Here is a 17,986-nt window from a genome sequence, read left to right on the forward strand (position 1 = left end):
CAACCAGTGTGAACTATGATTAAGGAGGCTATGGAAACCAGGAGAAAGGTTCCCCATATTTCATGTCATCATAAGGATTCTCTCCTCTGTAAACTCTCTGATAAGAAAGGAGAATCAAAAAATATTTTCCCACATTCCCTGTACTCATGGGCCCTTTCACCAGAGTGAAACTGGGAATAAAAGGGTGGATTGTGCTACAAAAAAACAAAACAAAACAAAACAAAAAACCCAAAAACCCAACTCATATTGCATGCGAAATATAAAACCATTTTTCCTGTGTGACTTCTCAGAAGATAACAAACACAATGGATAAATAATAAAAGATTTCCCAAATTTTCTTACGTCATAAGAACTTAGACATGGTAAATTCTCTAATGACCATGAAGGGAATGGCTACAGTTAAAACATTTCTCTTATTCACATCACTCAAACTGCCTTTCAACAGTATAAACCCTATTGTACTAGTGTAAATCACGGACAGAAAGAAAACATTTCCCACATTCCCTGCAGCCAGAAAAATTTGCTCCTGTGTGTAGTCTCTGATAGCAATGATAGGTTAATGCAACAGATAAAAAATTGGCCACATCGATCACACTCATAACCGTTTCTTGGATGTGATCACTTCGATGGTAACAGACATAACTGGTACACGTAAAAGAATTCCCCATTTCGTGCACTCATAAATACTTTACCTGGTGAGAAGAGTTTGATGAAAACAGAGGGCAGAGCTATAGGTACAAGATTTCCCATATTCACTGAACTTATAAGTTCTTTCTACAGTGTAAACTCTCTGATGACGATGGAAGGTAGAGCTACTGATGAAATTTCACACATTTACTCTACGTCTAAGGACTTTCTCTGGTGTGAACTGTCTGATGATAATTAAAGTTATCTTTCTGCTTAAAAGATTTTCCACATTCAGTGCACTCATAGGATCTTTATACAGTGTGAACGTTCAGATGATGACGGAGACCAGACCTACTAGTGAAAGATTTCCCACATTCACCACACTTATGAGGTCTTTCTCCAGTGTGAACTCTGTAATGAACACGGAGAACAGAGCTACTGGTAAAAGATTTTCCACATTCACTGCACTCATGAGGCCTCTCTCCAGTGTGAACTCTGTAGTGCGATTTAAAGTTTTCTTTTTGCTTAAAAGATTTTCCACATTCAATGCACTCATAAGGTCTTTCTCCAGTGTGAATTCTCTGATGTTTACGGAGGACAGAGCTACTAGTATAAGATTTCCCACATTCCCTGCACTCATGAAGCCTTTCGCCCGTGTGAACTCTCAGATGAACAGAGGGCAGAACTACTGGTGAAAAATTTTCCACACTGACCGCACTTATGAGGTTTTTCTCCAGTGTGAACTCTCTGATGAACACGGACAGCAGAGGTACTGCTGAAAGATTTTCCGCATTTACCACACTTATAAGGCATTTCTTCAGTATGCACTCTCTGATGAACATGAAAGTTATCTTTTTGCTTAAAAGATTTCCCACATTCACTGCACTCATAAGGCCTTTCTCCAGTGTGAACTCTTTGATGTTTACAGAGGGCAGAGCTAGTGGAAAAAGATTTGCCACATTCATGACACTTATAAGGTCTTTCTCCAGTGTGAACTCTCTGATGAACACGGAGGTAGAAATTATAGTAAAAGACTTCCCATATTCACAACACGAAAAACACTGTCGTCCAGTAAGGAATCTCTGGTCTTCAACATGTGTGTCAATACAGCCAATGGCTTTCTTGCATTCTTTTCGGGTGTAATATTTTTTAGTTTAAAAAATCATTCCAGACTTAGAGATTTTGTTTCCCCTGTGCATGGTATAAGCAGCCAGTTGCTCTGGATATCTCGAGCTGATGAGCAAGCATTTTCCAGCTTGACTGGAGGTACAAGGATTCCATGAAATCTGGAAATTGCAGCTTTTTGCAAGTGAGACCCTGTCCACACTGCTTATGAAACTATTCTGTATTGTTTCCTGCTCCTGGTGCTGGTGACTCTGTGCACTGAAGTGAAACAGTTTTGCACATGCCCCGCACCTCAGCAGTGTTGGGCCCTGTTGGGGTCCCTGCTGGTCAACCAAGAGGAAAGTGTCTCTCAAGACACGCCCACAACTCTCACAGGGGTTGCCCTTCTGGGAAGACAGTGCTGACTTCAGATTCATAGCCTTTGAGACTCTTACAGTGCTATTCTGTTCAGTGGGCAGCACCACATCCTCTGCTCCACAGCAGCAAGCTGAACAAAAACAAACACTACTGTAGTACATACTGACCTAAAGGGAGAGGGTTTTCTCACCACAAATTTGCATCTGTAACATCTGGCCTGATTCTATGTGATGATTTCCAAGACAAACAAGAGACCCAAAAAAAGTCCCACAGGTCTGTAATAATGGGCAGCTCATTAATCGAAGAAGACTGGACCCAATAGGACACAAGGTAGAGAGAGACGCTGGCTTTACAAGTTAGTCCTCTCTTAGGGGCTGCATGCAAACTCTTCCTGTTTAAATAAATAAATAATAGAATAAATACATAAACTGAGACGAGGTTGGGCTTACCCTGTGTTCCAAAAAGAAAAAGTCCCCATGAAACAACATATGCTGCTTCCAAGAGACTCACTAAATCTTTATGGATACAAATACACTAAAAAAAAAAAAAAAGAGATGTAAATAATACTCCATGCAAATAACACCAAAGAGAGCCAGAGGATACAACTTGCATATTTCTCTTCCAACAATGGGTTTGAAAGCAGTAAGGAATTACTGAAGTTTGAATACACTACTGAGAAAACAGAACTCATAAATATATGTACAGTATTTACAGTATTTTATCCAGCCCTGGCTACATGGCTCAGTTAGAGTATTGTCCTGTGCACCATCAGGTTGCAGATTAGATTCCTTGGTCAGAGCAGAAATGTAAGGTGTGGGTTTGATTCTAAGTTATACGCACATACAGGAGGAAATCAATAGATGCTACTGTCTCACATTGATATTTCTCCTTCTCCTTCCCTTCTTTCTCTAACGATCAATAAAAATATTTTGCAGTGAGGTAAAAAAATATATATAGCTATAGAAATGTATGAGAATATAAAAAATGCTTTTTCCCACTAAGCAATGTGAAGTCTACTAGGCTTCTGGCAATACAACTGGGTCAAATCCTTCCCTATGAGGGTTCTGTACAGCAGGTATTAGGGCAGTGTAAACAAACCAGCCCTGCCAATCCAGGACCTACCCAGAATACTAGGGGAGCAAAGAGCTCCCACAGTCCACATGGGAGGAGAGAGCAACCCCTGAGGAATGAAGGGTAGGGGGGAAATGCAGAGACTAGGCCAGGTCCCTGGTGAGACAGAGGGTCTTTTTTTTTTTTTTTTAAGCTATGAGTTAGTTTATTAAAATTTGGGGCAATGGACGACGACAACGACGACGACGACGACAACAACAACACACCACTTCAGATATCATCAGGGGTAAACCCAAGGCCAGCTGCTGCTATCCATTTCTGCTTAGGTGCAAGTCTGGTCAGGACACTTAGAGCTTAGGATAGAAGCAGCAAACTGCAACCCTGAGGAAAGAGGGGCACAGAGAAGCAAAAGAGGAGTGTGGAGGGAGAGTCAGTATCTTACCCAGTGATAACATAAGACCATAGTTCTCCAGCATCACACTGAGGTACAGGTATCTCTGAGCCTCATCCAGGAGGAGCCATTCTGTCCTAGACAGATACACGACAACATCCTCAAAGATCACAACCACCTGTCAGAATTAATACAAATATATCTGGAACAGACTGTCTGAGACCTCATATCCTACTCTTCCCCACACCAAACCACTTATAGGGCCCCTGTGCACAAAAGACACTGTGCCTGGTGCCAGAGCTGCCTGCTTTCTCACCACAGATCCATTAATCTCTCACATCGCCTTCAGCACAGGCAGGCAGAACAACAGGAAGTGGGGCTACAAATGCCATCTAAACGCAGGGTTGTATCTGCAGTGCCTCATTATTCCTGCTAAACACTTCCACTGAGTCTCCCTGATCATGCCTCCAAAACACAGCCATGTACGGGCTTATGCTTCACCCTTAAATCCAAACACCAAAAACCCAGGGCCATCAGCTCACGCTTCCTCTAGCTGTGCACACCTCGGTGTGATCTCTACCTGCTTCACAGCTTCCACCCAAGGTGACTCCCTCAGCTCTGCCCCCTTCACCCTCAGGCACAAAAGAGCCACTGCATTTGTATGACTCCATCCTTGGCCCTTCCACAAATTTCCAGACCCACGTGTGAGCTGCTCATAAGACGTTTCCACTCAGCAATATATGTAACTTATAAAGTGTGAACCAAAACAACCTTCGGAGATTCCCAAAGAGAATTAACCTTCTACCATTTTCCCAAGCCCAGTTGATGGAACCTCCATTGCTTCACCTACTAGGACCGAAAATGCTGGGGTGTTTTGAACCCTTTCCTTTCATTCTGCAACTACAAAATCTGAAACTATACTTGCCCTTCTTCAAAAATGTAAAGGAGAGTCAGGTCTATGGAGGTGGAAGAAAGTATGGGGGGGATAAATGGTAATGGGAAAAAATACAATAAAAAAATAAAAGATGGACCAAGAATCCAACCCTTTCTCCTTCCTCCGAGGCCCAACTCCTGTCCATCAGCTCTCCTCTGGGTCACAGAACTCGCCTGGTCCAGTGCTCCCTTCGCCTCCATTAATCTCCAGAACCTGTCTTGCACTATGGCAGCCACAGGGAGCCTGTTACACCCAGGAGAGACCAACTCCTTTCTCTTATGCAAATGTCCCACTATCTCCCTAATACGCACCCAAAGTACGATTTGGCCACTTCACAAGTCTGATTCTTGAGCCCTGTTTTTAACACAAAGGAGACCTGCGGGATTTATTCCCAGGTCTGTGGCATCTCCAGGCATCATATAGTGTATCTGTCCCTTCCCAGATGGCCTGCCTCAAATGCTTACACTAGCTGGCTCTGTGGACCGTCCCCCCCAAAAAGAGACTTGGGGCACATATTAAACTGACCAGCTAAGGGGGGGGGGTCCTTGATGGCTTTACAAACTGAAAGACTGAAAAAAACCCTATATATGGTCTGAAATTAAAACATTCCAACTAAAAGTGAGTGAAGGCAAGTAGTAATGTTTTAGGCCTTTATCTTCCCTGAGAAAGGTCAATTTTTCCTTAACTGAGCCCATCTTTATATTTTTGCTCCTTTATTAACATACCTTTGTACTATCAGGATAATTTCCTTTTTCTTACCCCGCAGGGCACAAATGTTGCATTAGAGACCAAAAAAAAGAAAAAAAACAACCCCCAAAACCGCTCAGCGTTATTATTGTATTAACTAGTTAAATATTAATGACCTTATGCCCAGTAATGTCAAAGAGCTGTGTGTCTATTTATCTTTACCTTTTATTTAATATCAGGGATTTTCCTGCTTTGTTTTCTCCCAGCTCCCTAACCCATCACCAATGGATTTCAAGTTCCCAACTTATATATCTTACTTTTTATTCTGATGTATAAAATAAATCATAAAACTGCCATTTTCCAAACCTTTTTCACATTCCATTGAAATTTTCTTTCCTGGAAATCATCCCTTGTCTGGCACAAATAAACATTTTTAGAAGTGACCACAGTTTCAATGTTTCTTACATTGATGCCAGAAATAGACACAAAAGAGATATGATAGGGGTAAGCCAGGAGACCACCTGCTGGTGTCCATGTCTACGTGGGTACAAGTCTGGTCAGGACTCATAGAGCTTAGGATAGAAAAACCTGAGGAAAGTGGGTGGAGGGCCAGCCAAAGAAGAGTGCGCAGAGAGAGCATCTTGGTATCACCTGTGACCTGAACGCAGGATTGGGATCCCCAGGGTCTCCTCATTAGAAAGCCGGAAAATTACCAAGGGACATTTTGACCCTGTAAGGTAATATCATCGCCAGGTAGGGACTGGGACATCCTTTACTTCCTGCTCTAGCTTGATAATGACGTTCAACGTCAGAACCTGTGGGAAGAAGCAACCAACCACCTTCAGCTCCCAGTAAGCACGTCTCAGCTGGGTCTCGGCCAAGCCCTGGGGTCTGGTGACCTCGGGACAAGTGTCTCCTCAGAGCTGCCGCTCATCGGCCCGTGACCTTGGACAAGGGCTCCTCTTCCTGTGTCTCTCTGTCCTCATCACCCCGCTCCTGTCGGTTTTCTATCTCGGCAGGATCCTAAAAGGCTTTCAAAATCATGACACAAACTGTGTCTCTCCGGGTTCACGACCATCCAAGACCATTAGAAAGTGCAACCCCTCAGCTCCCAGTCAGGATGAGAGTCCGACTCTGACTGTTTAAAACAGATGCTGATCGGAAGCGAGGTTTGCAGGTCTTTCCGGGTCAACGACACCTGCGCGTGTTTAGAAGGTGGCACGGCGGACGGACACCATTGCTCACCCCGTCACACTACGTGTCACCCACGATCCGGGCTCCCGGACCTGGCCTGAAAGACGTGCCGGGCGCCCCGCACCCGGGCTGAGAGGGAGGGTCGGGGGACGCGCACTCACCTTCGCCGGGCGCCCCCGTGCGACCGCCGCCGTCGACTCGGGGGGTCGAGCTGCCAGTGGGGAGCGTGTCCCTGGGCACGGGGGCGCCTGTGCCGACCCTGACGCCGGACTCCCGGGCAGGAGGTATCTGGCCTCGCACCTCCTCGGGGGCGCAGCACGCTGGCGCCGTCTGCATTCGATTCTGTGACCACACACGGTGACCAGGTGAGAAGGGAACGGAGAGCAGAGGAATTGCCCGCCAGGAGGCGCATGGAAGTCCCACCCCGCAGTAGGGCCCGAACGGAAACGCCTTTTCTGAGGCTTTGTTGCCTCAGCCCTGTGACATTCCAAACCTGCCTTCTCAGTAATGTAGGTTGTAAAGTCCAAGGCCGGGATCCTGTATTTCGCCAGCGGACTCCAGGAGTGAATTTGATGGTTTACACCCCGACAATACCCTGAGAATAGTGAATCCGCCCTGTAGCCGCCCCCCCGGGACATGATTTCTTGGACAAGGAAGTGACTGTTACGCCTGCTAGGCCTTGGATTCAGGCCTTGGATTCAGGGGCACGTGCCTCCTTCAGGCCGAATGAGGTTGGGGGACATTGTTCTGGTCCCTACTGCTGTCTCTCCTGCATCACTAGGACCCACAATGCAAATAACTGCAATAATTAATACACTCATACTTATGTACATCTGTGCCTGATGCAGCCAGGAGTCTGCTCTGCCTGGGCAGCAGTGTGACTGGATTCCTCACTGATTTGATCTGCTGATGCCTCTAATGTAAACAACTTTTTTTTTCCCCCAAACAATGGAGTCCATATTGAAAATATCAAAGACATGCTATTACAGGAATTTATCCCAGAAAGTACAGGTAAAGTTCCAGACCAAACAACTGAATATCCTACTAAAGCTAGTGACACTAACTTGCTTCTAACAAAGTGCACATTGTAGTCTATGAAATTTGCAATAACATGGGTGAAAAATAACAATATACATACCTTAATTTGTTCTTTTAAATGATTTTTTAAATTTATTTTTGAAGAATGAAAGGGAGGGAGAAAGAGAAGGAGAAAAATATCAGTGGGAGGTTGACTCTCACAGGCCCACTACTGGGGATCTTGCAAATAACCCAGGCAGTTGCCCTGACGCAGAATAGAACCGGCGACCCTTTGGTTCACAGGGTGGCACTCAATCCACTGTGCCATACTGGCTAGGGCTACATACCTTAATTTAAAAATATCATATTGATTAATAAATGAAAACCATTATGTCGGCCCTCCTTGAGTTGCATGCATTATTTTGCTGGTAGAGAGTCTGTCTTCCTGTGGTTGAAAGTGAATACTCTGAAGCTCAAGACAGCACGTTGCAATAAAGGGGGCTGTGCCCACATTACTGAACCCGGGAAAGAGACTAATAACCTAGTTACCCCATCATACATATGACAAAAATGTCACAGGAACATAGGACAAATCTTTGAGAAATGAAAAGAATGATATGAACATAAATGGGAACCTACTTGTAATGTCAATATCAATTAAAGTAAATTAATTGCTGGAAAATTGGGAGAAGTCAATTCTGACAAAGTTCTTGGTATTTTTGTCAGTGTGAAAATGGTATTGTAATTATCATAATGAAAGAGCCTGTGAGGGACACATATAAATAAAGATTTATAAGTGAGATGATGATTACTATGGCATTGTCAATTCAATAACGTAGGAACGTATTCAAGAATTATATTTAGAGTAAATAAAGAAATACATATCTATAAATGACAGTTGACTGATGTTTAGCTGAGAATTCTTTTACATTAAATAAAGTTTTATAATACACAAGAAAGTATGGGCCCTGGCCCGGTAGCTCAGTGGATTGGAGGTCGACACTAACACCATGATTTGGGGTTTGATCCCTAATCAGGGCACCTATAGCAATTAACCAATGAATGCATATACCAGTGGAACAACAAATCAACGTTTGTCTCTCCCTTTCTATCTCTTTCTTAAAATAAATAAATAATAAGCATTTAAAAATAACGGGTATGTGTACATGTCATAAAAATTTAAAAATCAATAGAAGATCTGTAAGAGTTTCTTTTTCTACTTAAAAATTTAACGTGGCTTTATCCCCGTTTCTGATTGCACTAGTTGTTGATGTCTCTGTCTCATAGTATCTTTCAAACCTGGACCAGCTGAGGTCACTGCAGGTCTTAAAACATTGCAAAATTTTTAATTTTGCAAATTAAAACATTGCAAACCTTGGACCACCTTGATCCAAGACATCATTCCCTCAGGCTAATTGGAATCCCTTTGGAAATACTGAGCACATTCCAAATAAGCCCAACCAGTCATTCAACTAAGGAGATCTCCACTAACAAAGGCTACAGGCTGGATGGATGGCACATACCGAGATGGGCATCAGTAGCTGTCTCTGTTTGGTAGTGAAGTCAGCACATTTATGTCCAGGAGCAGGATGAAACTGGAAATATCTGGATACAGTTCCAGATAATGGGCACAGTAGACATACAGACAGCCTACTAAGTGATTTAGATGAAACTTTCACAGCAGATCCTCAGCACAGACAAATGTCGAAAAAAACAGACAGTAGTCGAAGCTGCAGGTGCTGCCTAAAAGCACCAAGGATAAAGAGTGTGAATGCACATGCCTGTGGGAAATATTCCAGAGACAAGTTATTTTTTTCATATACCTTATTACTTCTTTTTTATTTATTTATTTTATTTTATTGATTATGCTATTACAGTTGTCCTACTTTTCCTCCTTTTACTCTCCTCCACCCAACAACCCCCTCTCCCTCAGGCATTCCCCCAACAGTTTTTCATGTCCATGGATCATGCATATAAATTCTTTGTCTAATTCAGTTCCTACACTGTACTTTCTATCCCCATAACTATTCTGTAACTACCAAGTTGTATTTCTTAATCTCACCTCTTCAGCCATTCCCTCACACCCCTCATCTCATATGGCACCCATCAAAATGCTCTCCATGTTCATGACTCTGCCTCTGTTCTTGTTGCTTAGTTTCTTCTTTAGATTCAATTGTTGATAGATTGCCTTTTTTGCCATTTTGTTGTTCATAGTTATCATCTTTTTCTTAAATAAGTCCCTTTACATTTCGTATAATAATGGTTTGGTCATGATGAACTCCTCTAGCATTTCCTTGTCTGGATAGCTCTTTATTTGCCTTTGGATTCTAAATGACATCTTTGCTGGGTAGAGCAAGCTTGGAAATAGGCGTCTGCTGTTCATGACTTTGAATTTTTTGCAAATCTCTTCTAGCCTGCAAAGTTTCTTTTGAAATATCAGCTGACAGTCTTATTGAAATTCTCCTGTAGGTTACTAACTCCTTTTCTTATTCTGCTTTTAAGATTCTCTTTTTATCTTTAAACTTAGGCATTTTATTATTTTTTTCTTAACCTTAACCTCCCTCTTTTGAGAGGTGATCTGCATTCTTCACTCTGGATTATAGAATATAATACAAACTCAGTGAGATAATATATTGTTGCCTGCATCTTAAACTTCTATTTCATCCCCTCCTTTTTTGAAAGATTTTATTTATTTTGAGAGAGAGGGGAAGGGAAAGAGCAGAGAGACAGAGAGAAACATCAGTGTGCGAAAGATACATTGATTGGCTGCCTCTTGCTGCCTGAAACTGGGGACCGGACCCCCAATCCAGGCATGTGCCCTGACTGGGAACCGAACTTGTGACCTTACAGTTCGCAGGGTGGCAATCAATCCACTGAGCCACAGCACCCAGGCATTGTAACTATGATGTGTCTGGGAGTGGGCCTCTTCCCTGTTGTTTGCTTCCATGTTGTTTGAAACTCTCTGTGCTTCCTGCACTTGCATGTCAACGTAACAAAATTAGAACACTTTTCTTTCACTGTATTTTAAAAATAGATTTCCAGCTTCTCATTCTTCTTTTTTTCCTCCTGGTACCTCTATTATGTGAATGTTGTACCCCTTGAAGTTGTCCCCAAGACTGCTTATTCTATCCTCATTTGTTTTGGATTCTTTTTTGTTGTTCTGATTGCTTGTTGTTTGCTTCCTTCTCTTTCATATCATTGATTTGATTCTTGGCTTTATCAGCTATACTGTTCATTCCCCATAAATTATTCTTTATTTCAATTACTGTATCCTTTGTTTCTGGCTGGATCTTTTTATGTTGTTGAGGTCCTTGCTAATTTTCTTGAGCATCTGAATAAATAGAGCTTTGAAGTCTGCATCTGATTGATTGCTAATCTCCATTTTGTTTGGCTCTTTTTCTGTTTTGATCTGTTCTTTTATTGGGGCCATGTTTCTTTCTCTCCTCATTTTGGCAGCCTCCCTGTGTTGGATTCTATGTGTTATGTAAGGCTGCTTTACTCTGTGCCTTGGTAGTGTGGCCTAATGTACTAGGTATCCTATATGGTCCACTGACACAACATCCCCTATCACCCAAGCTGGGTACTTGAGGTGCGCCCTTTGTGTGGGCTGAGTACACACTCTTCTTGTAGTGGAGACTTGGTTGCTGTTAGCAGATCACTGGGAGGGATTAACCTAGACCAGTCAGAGGCAACAGTTGGCTGTGACCACTGACCACCAACTACCGCCATCTGTGGAGGATCAGCTATGCAGGATCAGGTTGGTGGAGCTCTGATGTGGTCTGTGACTGTCCACTAGGTGCCCTGTCCTGGGGTTTCCCAGGTAGTGCAGGCCAGGGTCAGCTCCTACCTGTCTTTTTCCCTTAACAACCCTGCCTGAACTATAAAACAACCTGAGATGGCAACTTGAGGTTCTCAGGCAAAGCCATGTTATGAATCTAGGCAGGCCACAGCAACTGTCCGGCCTAGGGCTCACTGAGGCTCACTGTGGCTCACTGTTGTTTGTTTGATAGAATTTATTAAGTGGTGAAGCAAGAGGCAAAACCAGCTATTCATATGGAAAAGCATCTTGGCTGGGCCCAGAAGTTGGGTGGGGAGGAGTCTCCAAGGATCTCTAAGGGAGGTCAAACACTGTTAGGTTGATGGAGTCATAGATATGGCACCTGCTTGCCGTCTCTTGGGGGCAGTTGGGAGGGTTTAGAAAAGGGATGATGGCCTAACCTCATCTTTATGCCAGACACGTCAGTCCCTCCCTGTACACCAGCAGTGCCTTTCAAGCTACTCTGCCGGTGCTTGAACCTCAGCGGGAATGAGTCTGAGTAAGTGAGTCTCTGTGTGGGGTCCTTATGTGAAACTGCTTCGGACTCCATTATCTTCTTGCACTAACTGAATCCCCACTTGCTTTTGCCGACAGAAGCTATGGGGACATATCCTCCTTTCACTGAGACCCTGGGCTGGGGGCCTGATGTGGGGCTGCACTCCCTGCTCCCTAGCTATCCCTCCTGAATTTTGATCTACCACATGTAGGTGAGGGACTAAACTGTTCCTTATCTGTGCCTCTCCAACCAGTCTGGATGGATATGGTTTCATTAATTCTTTGTTCTCAGACTTCCATTCATCTCAGTACCTGATGACTTTGAGTGATGGCTGTGCTATATTTTACTTGTAATTTTGATGTGGTTGTACAAGGAGGTGACCCATGTCCACCTATGTCACCATCTTGACCAGAAGTCCAGAGGCAATTTAGAGTGAGGCACAAATGGTACCAAACATAATAAAAACCATGAGACTCTGAAATTCTTAGGTGCCGGGAGGGAAAGCAGAAATCAACTCTTCTCAGTTAATGAAGTTGCTTGATGTGGACATGTCAGAGCCACAGGACACCAAGTGATATGTGGTCTTAGAATGTGATGATAAAGCCTTTGAGGTCATCTGCAGAAAAGTGACAAGCCCCTGTAGAGCTTCATGAATATCTTCTACACATCAGCACAGCAGATGACCATGACCTATGAAAGCTGGTGAACATCTAGAGCAGTATGTTGGCCATGGGCGGCAATCGGGCCACACTGATGAGCTGCCTCCACACCCTATATTCCTGGGACGTTGCCGTCCAGAGTCAGATCTGACCTCTTCTTTGACAAAAGGTACAATCCTGGCGCAGACGTCCTGACGCTGAGAGGAGCAACCAATGAGCCCAACTGGATGAAGGTAGTTTCTTCAAATTACCCTGCAACCTGGCCACGGAGTCCAACTACATCAGCCAAAGTTTCCCTGAGACCTAGGTGAGCCTTGGAAATATGTCATATGATCAGTAAATGATTATTGAAGAAATGAAACGTGATGTCATGGCTTTCCTTTACTCTTCTAAATTTCACCGCTCACATCTTACTATATATTTCTCTCTTCACCATTTTTTTCTTCAAGGTCTCAGGAATGAAAAGGACCCATGCTTTGTAGAAAGAAGAAAATCAGGGTAGCCACGTTTCTAGCAGAGCTGTAGCTAAAGATAGTTCTTTCATTATTAGAACAAAGGGGCGTTTATGGACAACCCATTGGGACTTGCCTGGTTTCGTGCATTATGGAATATTTCCTCTTACAGCTATTTAAGTAATGCTCATTGTATAACTCCATTCATCAACATCAATACCTCTCTGTAGTTCATTCACTCCATAACTCTTTTACGCAAATAATTTGCAGTTCTCATGCAGAAACGTCACTGCATTTACACGTAAAGTGATGATCATTTCCCAGCCAGGTGGACAAATACAATCCAAAATATCTTTCTCACATTCACATGCTCACTTTCCAAACCTTCGTGGATGGCAATATTGCAGCCATTTTGGGGCAATATGTAAATTTTGTACATAACCACCATTTCCAGGTACATGTAATTCTTCACAGATGTTAAAAGTGCATCTTATCTCAAAAACTCGGGGAGAATTTTCATGTGCAAAAATAATTATTTTTGGCACTGGCAGGTGGGCTCAGTGGAATGAATGCCAGCCTGTGAACTGAAAGGTCACCAGTTCGCTTCCTTGTCAGGGAATGTACCTGGGCTGTGGGCCAGGTCCCCAGTTCTAATGGTGTGAGAGGCAATTGATCAACGTTCTTACACATGGTTCTTTCTCTCCCTCACTTTCTTCCTCCCCCTCTACATAAAAAATAAATAAAATTTTAAATAACACAATTACTTTCAGCAGCGGGAAAACAAATGCTGACCCTTTGTGCTGGTGGATACTGCTCAGTAAGCATTGTTGAAGTTTCCCTCCTGAACTCGTCATGCCTAAGTCAGTCTCCCAAAGAGCTCAGACAGGGAAAGAAGCTCTTTATGGGAAGTTTGAGCTTTGAAACATGTGATGAGCGTCTGAGGAGCCATGTTGAGCAATGGGGGACGCACACAGTGTGATGAGAGAGCCAAACACCGAGTGCTCCAGAGGCTTGTGGTTTGTCACACATGCCACTGTAGAGGAGGGGGATGCAGCCACGTATGCATGGCCATATGAAGTGGGTGGAAAGGTTGTGGAACCAAAGAGCCTTCTCAAGAGAAAATTCCCTAGTCCTGATTAGGTGTGGCTCAGTGAACTGCACGCTGGTCTGGGAATCCAAATATTGCTGGTTTGATTCCTGTCAGGACACATGTCTGGATTGTGTGCCAGGTCCCCAGTTGGGATCATGTGAGAGGCAATAGATCTATGTTTCTCTCCCTTTCTCCCTACCTTACCCTGTCTCTCAAATTAAGTGAAACTTTATTTAAAAGTGATTTTCAGAGACCTGGTGCCCACTTAATTGTGAAATTTTCATTGACGGTATTAGAGACACTGAAAAGCTTTACGTAACAGATTATTTTGACAATGTGGAAAATTGAAGTGACCGAAGTTGTGACTGACCAAGGCAGTGGCAAAAAGAGGTTTTGCTTTTGTAACTTAAATGACCGTGCCTGAGTGGAAAAGGTTGTCACTTACAAGTCCCACACTGTGAATGGCCACAACTGTGAGGGGATAAAAGCCCTATTGAAGCAAGAGATGGTTACTGTGTTATTCAGCCAGACGAAGAAGTGATTTTGATGCAGATGACAACACTGGTCGTGGAGGAAACCTCATTGGTTGAGGTGATTTTGGTGGCTGCTGCGGTGGCGCTGTTGAACAGGGTGGCAGTAGGGATGGCTATAATGCATTTGGGAGTGAAGGAAGCAAGTGTGGAGGTGGTGAAAGGCATGATGATACTGGCAATTACAACAATCAATCGTCAACTTCTGGGCCCATGAAGGAAGGAAACTTTGGAGGCAGAAGCTCTTGCCTTATGGTGATGGAGGCCAACTCTTGGCCAATCCAGGAATCTAAATTGGTGTGGTGGTTCTAGCAGCAGCAGCAGCAGTGCCAACCATGGCAGAGGCTATAAATACTGTCCACAAAGCTTAGCCGGAGATGAAAACCAGGCATGCTACAAGTTACAACAGATCTGTGAACTCAGCCAAGGATGGTTGCTGCAGGGCCAGGATGCTACAATAGACCTATTTTAGGCAAAAAGAATGTGAGTGTGCAAAAGACTTGAGGACTGGATTAGTGTGTATTTTCATTCCTATTCTTAGGAAAGTGTAAAGCATTCCAACAAAGTGTTTTAATGCCGTTTTTGTACCCATGCTGTTTAATGCTAAATGAAATAGTCTGATTCAGACACTGAATAAATGTTTTTAAAAATTTATTCATTTATTTATTTTCTTATTTATTTATTCTCTCAATTATTTCTAGAGAGAGGGGAAATGGAGGGAAGAGGGAGAGAACCGTGGCCAGTGCCGATCTGTGGGAGGAGAGTCATCCAGTACCCAAAAGGATGAGAATTTGATTTTGGGTCAGGGCACATACCCAGGTGACAGGTTATACCCAGTCCAGGTGCAGGCACATGAAGCAAATGATTTCCCTAGTTTTCTAAACCTGTAAGAAATTAATCCTCATGAATTCTCCTAACATGAAAACCATAGCTACTGGGACAATTATTTCCCATAGTGAGGCAAACAAAAGGCATTTCCACAGTGTAAACTCTCTCATAATAATGTATTGACACAGGGAAAAGATTTCACACATTCACAGCAGGCTTAAGGCCACTCTCCAGGGTGAACTCTGATGACAAAGGAGGTGATGGAGGCAGAAAAGGGACTTCCTACTTTCACTGCACTCATGAAGCCTATCTCCTTTCTGAACTGATAGTAACAGAGTAGAGGTCATTGTGAAAAATTTCCCAGTTCCACTGCAGTGAAAAAGCCTACACCCATTCTGAACAATTCAAAGAAGAAAAAGGCAGAGTTACTCATATAAGTTTTTCCACATTGACTGCACTCATATTGTTTTTCTGCAAAATTAACTCCATAGTGTTGATGTAGGGCGATCTTTGCATAAAGCATATCTCACAGTCACTGCACTCATAAGGCCTTTCTCCAATATGAATCTTTTGACGATTGTGAAGGGAAGTTTCCTAGTTACACATTTCCAACATTCACCGCACACAAAACAATGTCCTCAACTTGGGTATGATCACTGCCTATGGCTTTCTTGCATTCTCTTGAGATAAAATAATACTGTATACTTTGGAGAGTCATTCTAACTTAGAGATTTCCTTTGCTCTTTGCATGGAGTAAGCAGCCAGTTGCTCGAGATTTCCGGAACTGGTGAGGTAGCATTTTCAATATAAGATTTGAAGACAGAAAATGCAACACGACGACAGTAAATAACTTAAATATTCCCCCTTTAACAATGGGTACATACATGTACTGGTTCAAAGCAATAAAGAACTAATGAGGCTTCTGGTAAAGATCCAGGCATAGGTAGACATGCCTCACCTCTTAGGCAAACACAGAGAATTACAAATATATATTAAAACAAATAAAACTCACAACTGTCAGAACATCGAGCTGTACGGAAGTCCAACAACCAAGGGTTTAAAGAAGCCATATTCATCCTAATGGGGTCCTTTTACAAGGATTCAAAGCAGCTCCATCTAATACACAGGAACAAAATCAGGAACCTGCCAAATTGAGGAGACAAAGAAATATGGCCCAAATGAAAGAATAGAACAAAACACCAGAAAAAATAACTAAATGAAAAGGAGATAGCAGACCCGTCAGATACAGAGTTCAATACATTGGTAGTCAGGATGCTAAAGAACTCACTGAGTACAGCAACAACATAAGGGAAGAAATGATGGCTATACTAAGTGAAATAAAGAAAAATCAACAAGGAATCAACAGTGCAGGGAAGAAAGCCAGGGTTGAAATCTAGGATTTAGAACACATGGAAGAAATAAATATCCAACAGGATAAAAAGAAACAAGAATTCAAAAAAACAGGGATTCTATAAGAAGTCTCTAAGACATATTCAATCATGCCAACACTTGAAAAATAGGGATGCCAGAAAGAGAAGAGGAAGAGCAAGAAATTGAAACCTTACAAGTAACTTATAAATTTCCTTAGTTTGGTGAAGGAAATAGACATAGAAGTCCAGGTATCACATGGAGTCCGAAAACAAGTTGGACCCACAGACCATACCAAGACATATCATAATTAAAATGTCAAAAGATAATGAGACACTTAAAAGCAGCAGGAGAAAAGCAAAGTGTTACCTCCAAAGGAGTACCCATAAGACAATAAGCTGATTTCTCAAAACACACTTTGCAGGCAAGAAGAGACTGGCAAGAAGTATTCCAAGTGATGAAAAGGACCTACAACCAGGATTGGTGCAAGCGGCAAAGCTGTCATTCAGAATACAAGGTCTGATATATTGCTGCCCAGAAAGAGGAAGGCTTAAGGAGTTCCTCTTCCATAAGCCCAGATTACATGGAGTGTTAAAGTGACACTTTAAGATAATGAATTTAAGATAAAGACCAAAACTATGAATACTAAAAAGGCAACAAATTCAGAACCATCAACTGAAGCTAAAACAAAAAAAGTAAGCAAACAACCAAAATCATAGCTATGGAGATAATTTGGAAGGTTATCAAATGGGGCAGGGAAGGGGAAAATGGGGGGAAAAGATGCAGGGATTAAAAAATTAATTGGTAGGTACAAAGTAGACAGAAGATTAACAACAGTGTAGAAAATGAAGCCAAAGAACATACATGCGTGCCCCATAGACATCAACTAGGGTGGAGGGACTGCTTGTTGAAAGGGGTACTGGATGCAGGGGGCTCTCTTTAACACGATCTACTCAAGTTTCCATGTCAACACTGCATCCTAAAAAGTGTACTTGTAATCTCTCCAATAACTGGGATAATTGGTGTGATTTATGACTTGTGATAGGTTCCCATGAAAAAGCAATGGCATCAAAATAATATTCATGTCCCAGATGCTTACAAGGGCTGCTGAGGGGTGCTCCGTGTTGAAAATGGATAATCAGAAACCCTTAGAAGGGCTTTAGAGATTCAGTACTAATCCAAAGCATTCTAATGACAGTGAGGAGGAAAGAACACAGGGAGAGGCAGATTTTCAGTGTGTACACATATCACCTGGGGTCTTTAAATGGCCTGTTTTCTTTAGGAACCTATCATAAGACTAGATTGCAAACATCACCAGGGATGCTGCAGACTCATCCTGTTCT

This window comes from Pteronotus mesoamericanus, unplaced genomic scaffold (genome assembly GCF_021234165.1).
Source record: "Pteronotus mesoamericanus isolate MK-2021 breed Mesoamerican mustached bat unplaced genomic scaffold, CSHL_Meso_final scaffold_128, whole genome shotgun sequence".
In the NCBI taxonomy this organism is placed as follows: Eukaryota; Metazoa; Chordata; class Mammalia; order Chiroptera; family Mormoopidae; genus Pteronotus; species Pteronotus mesoamericanus.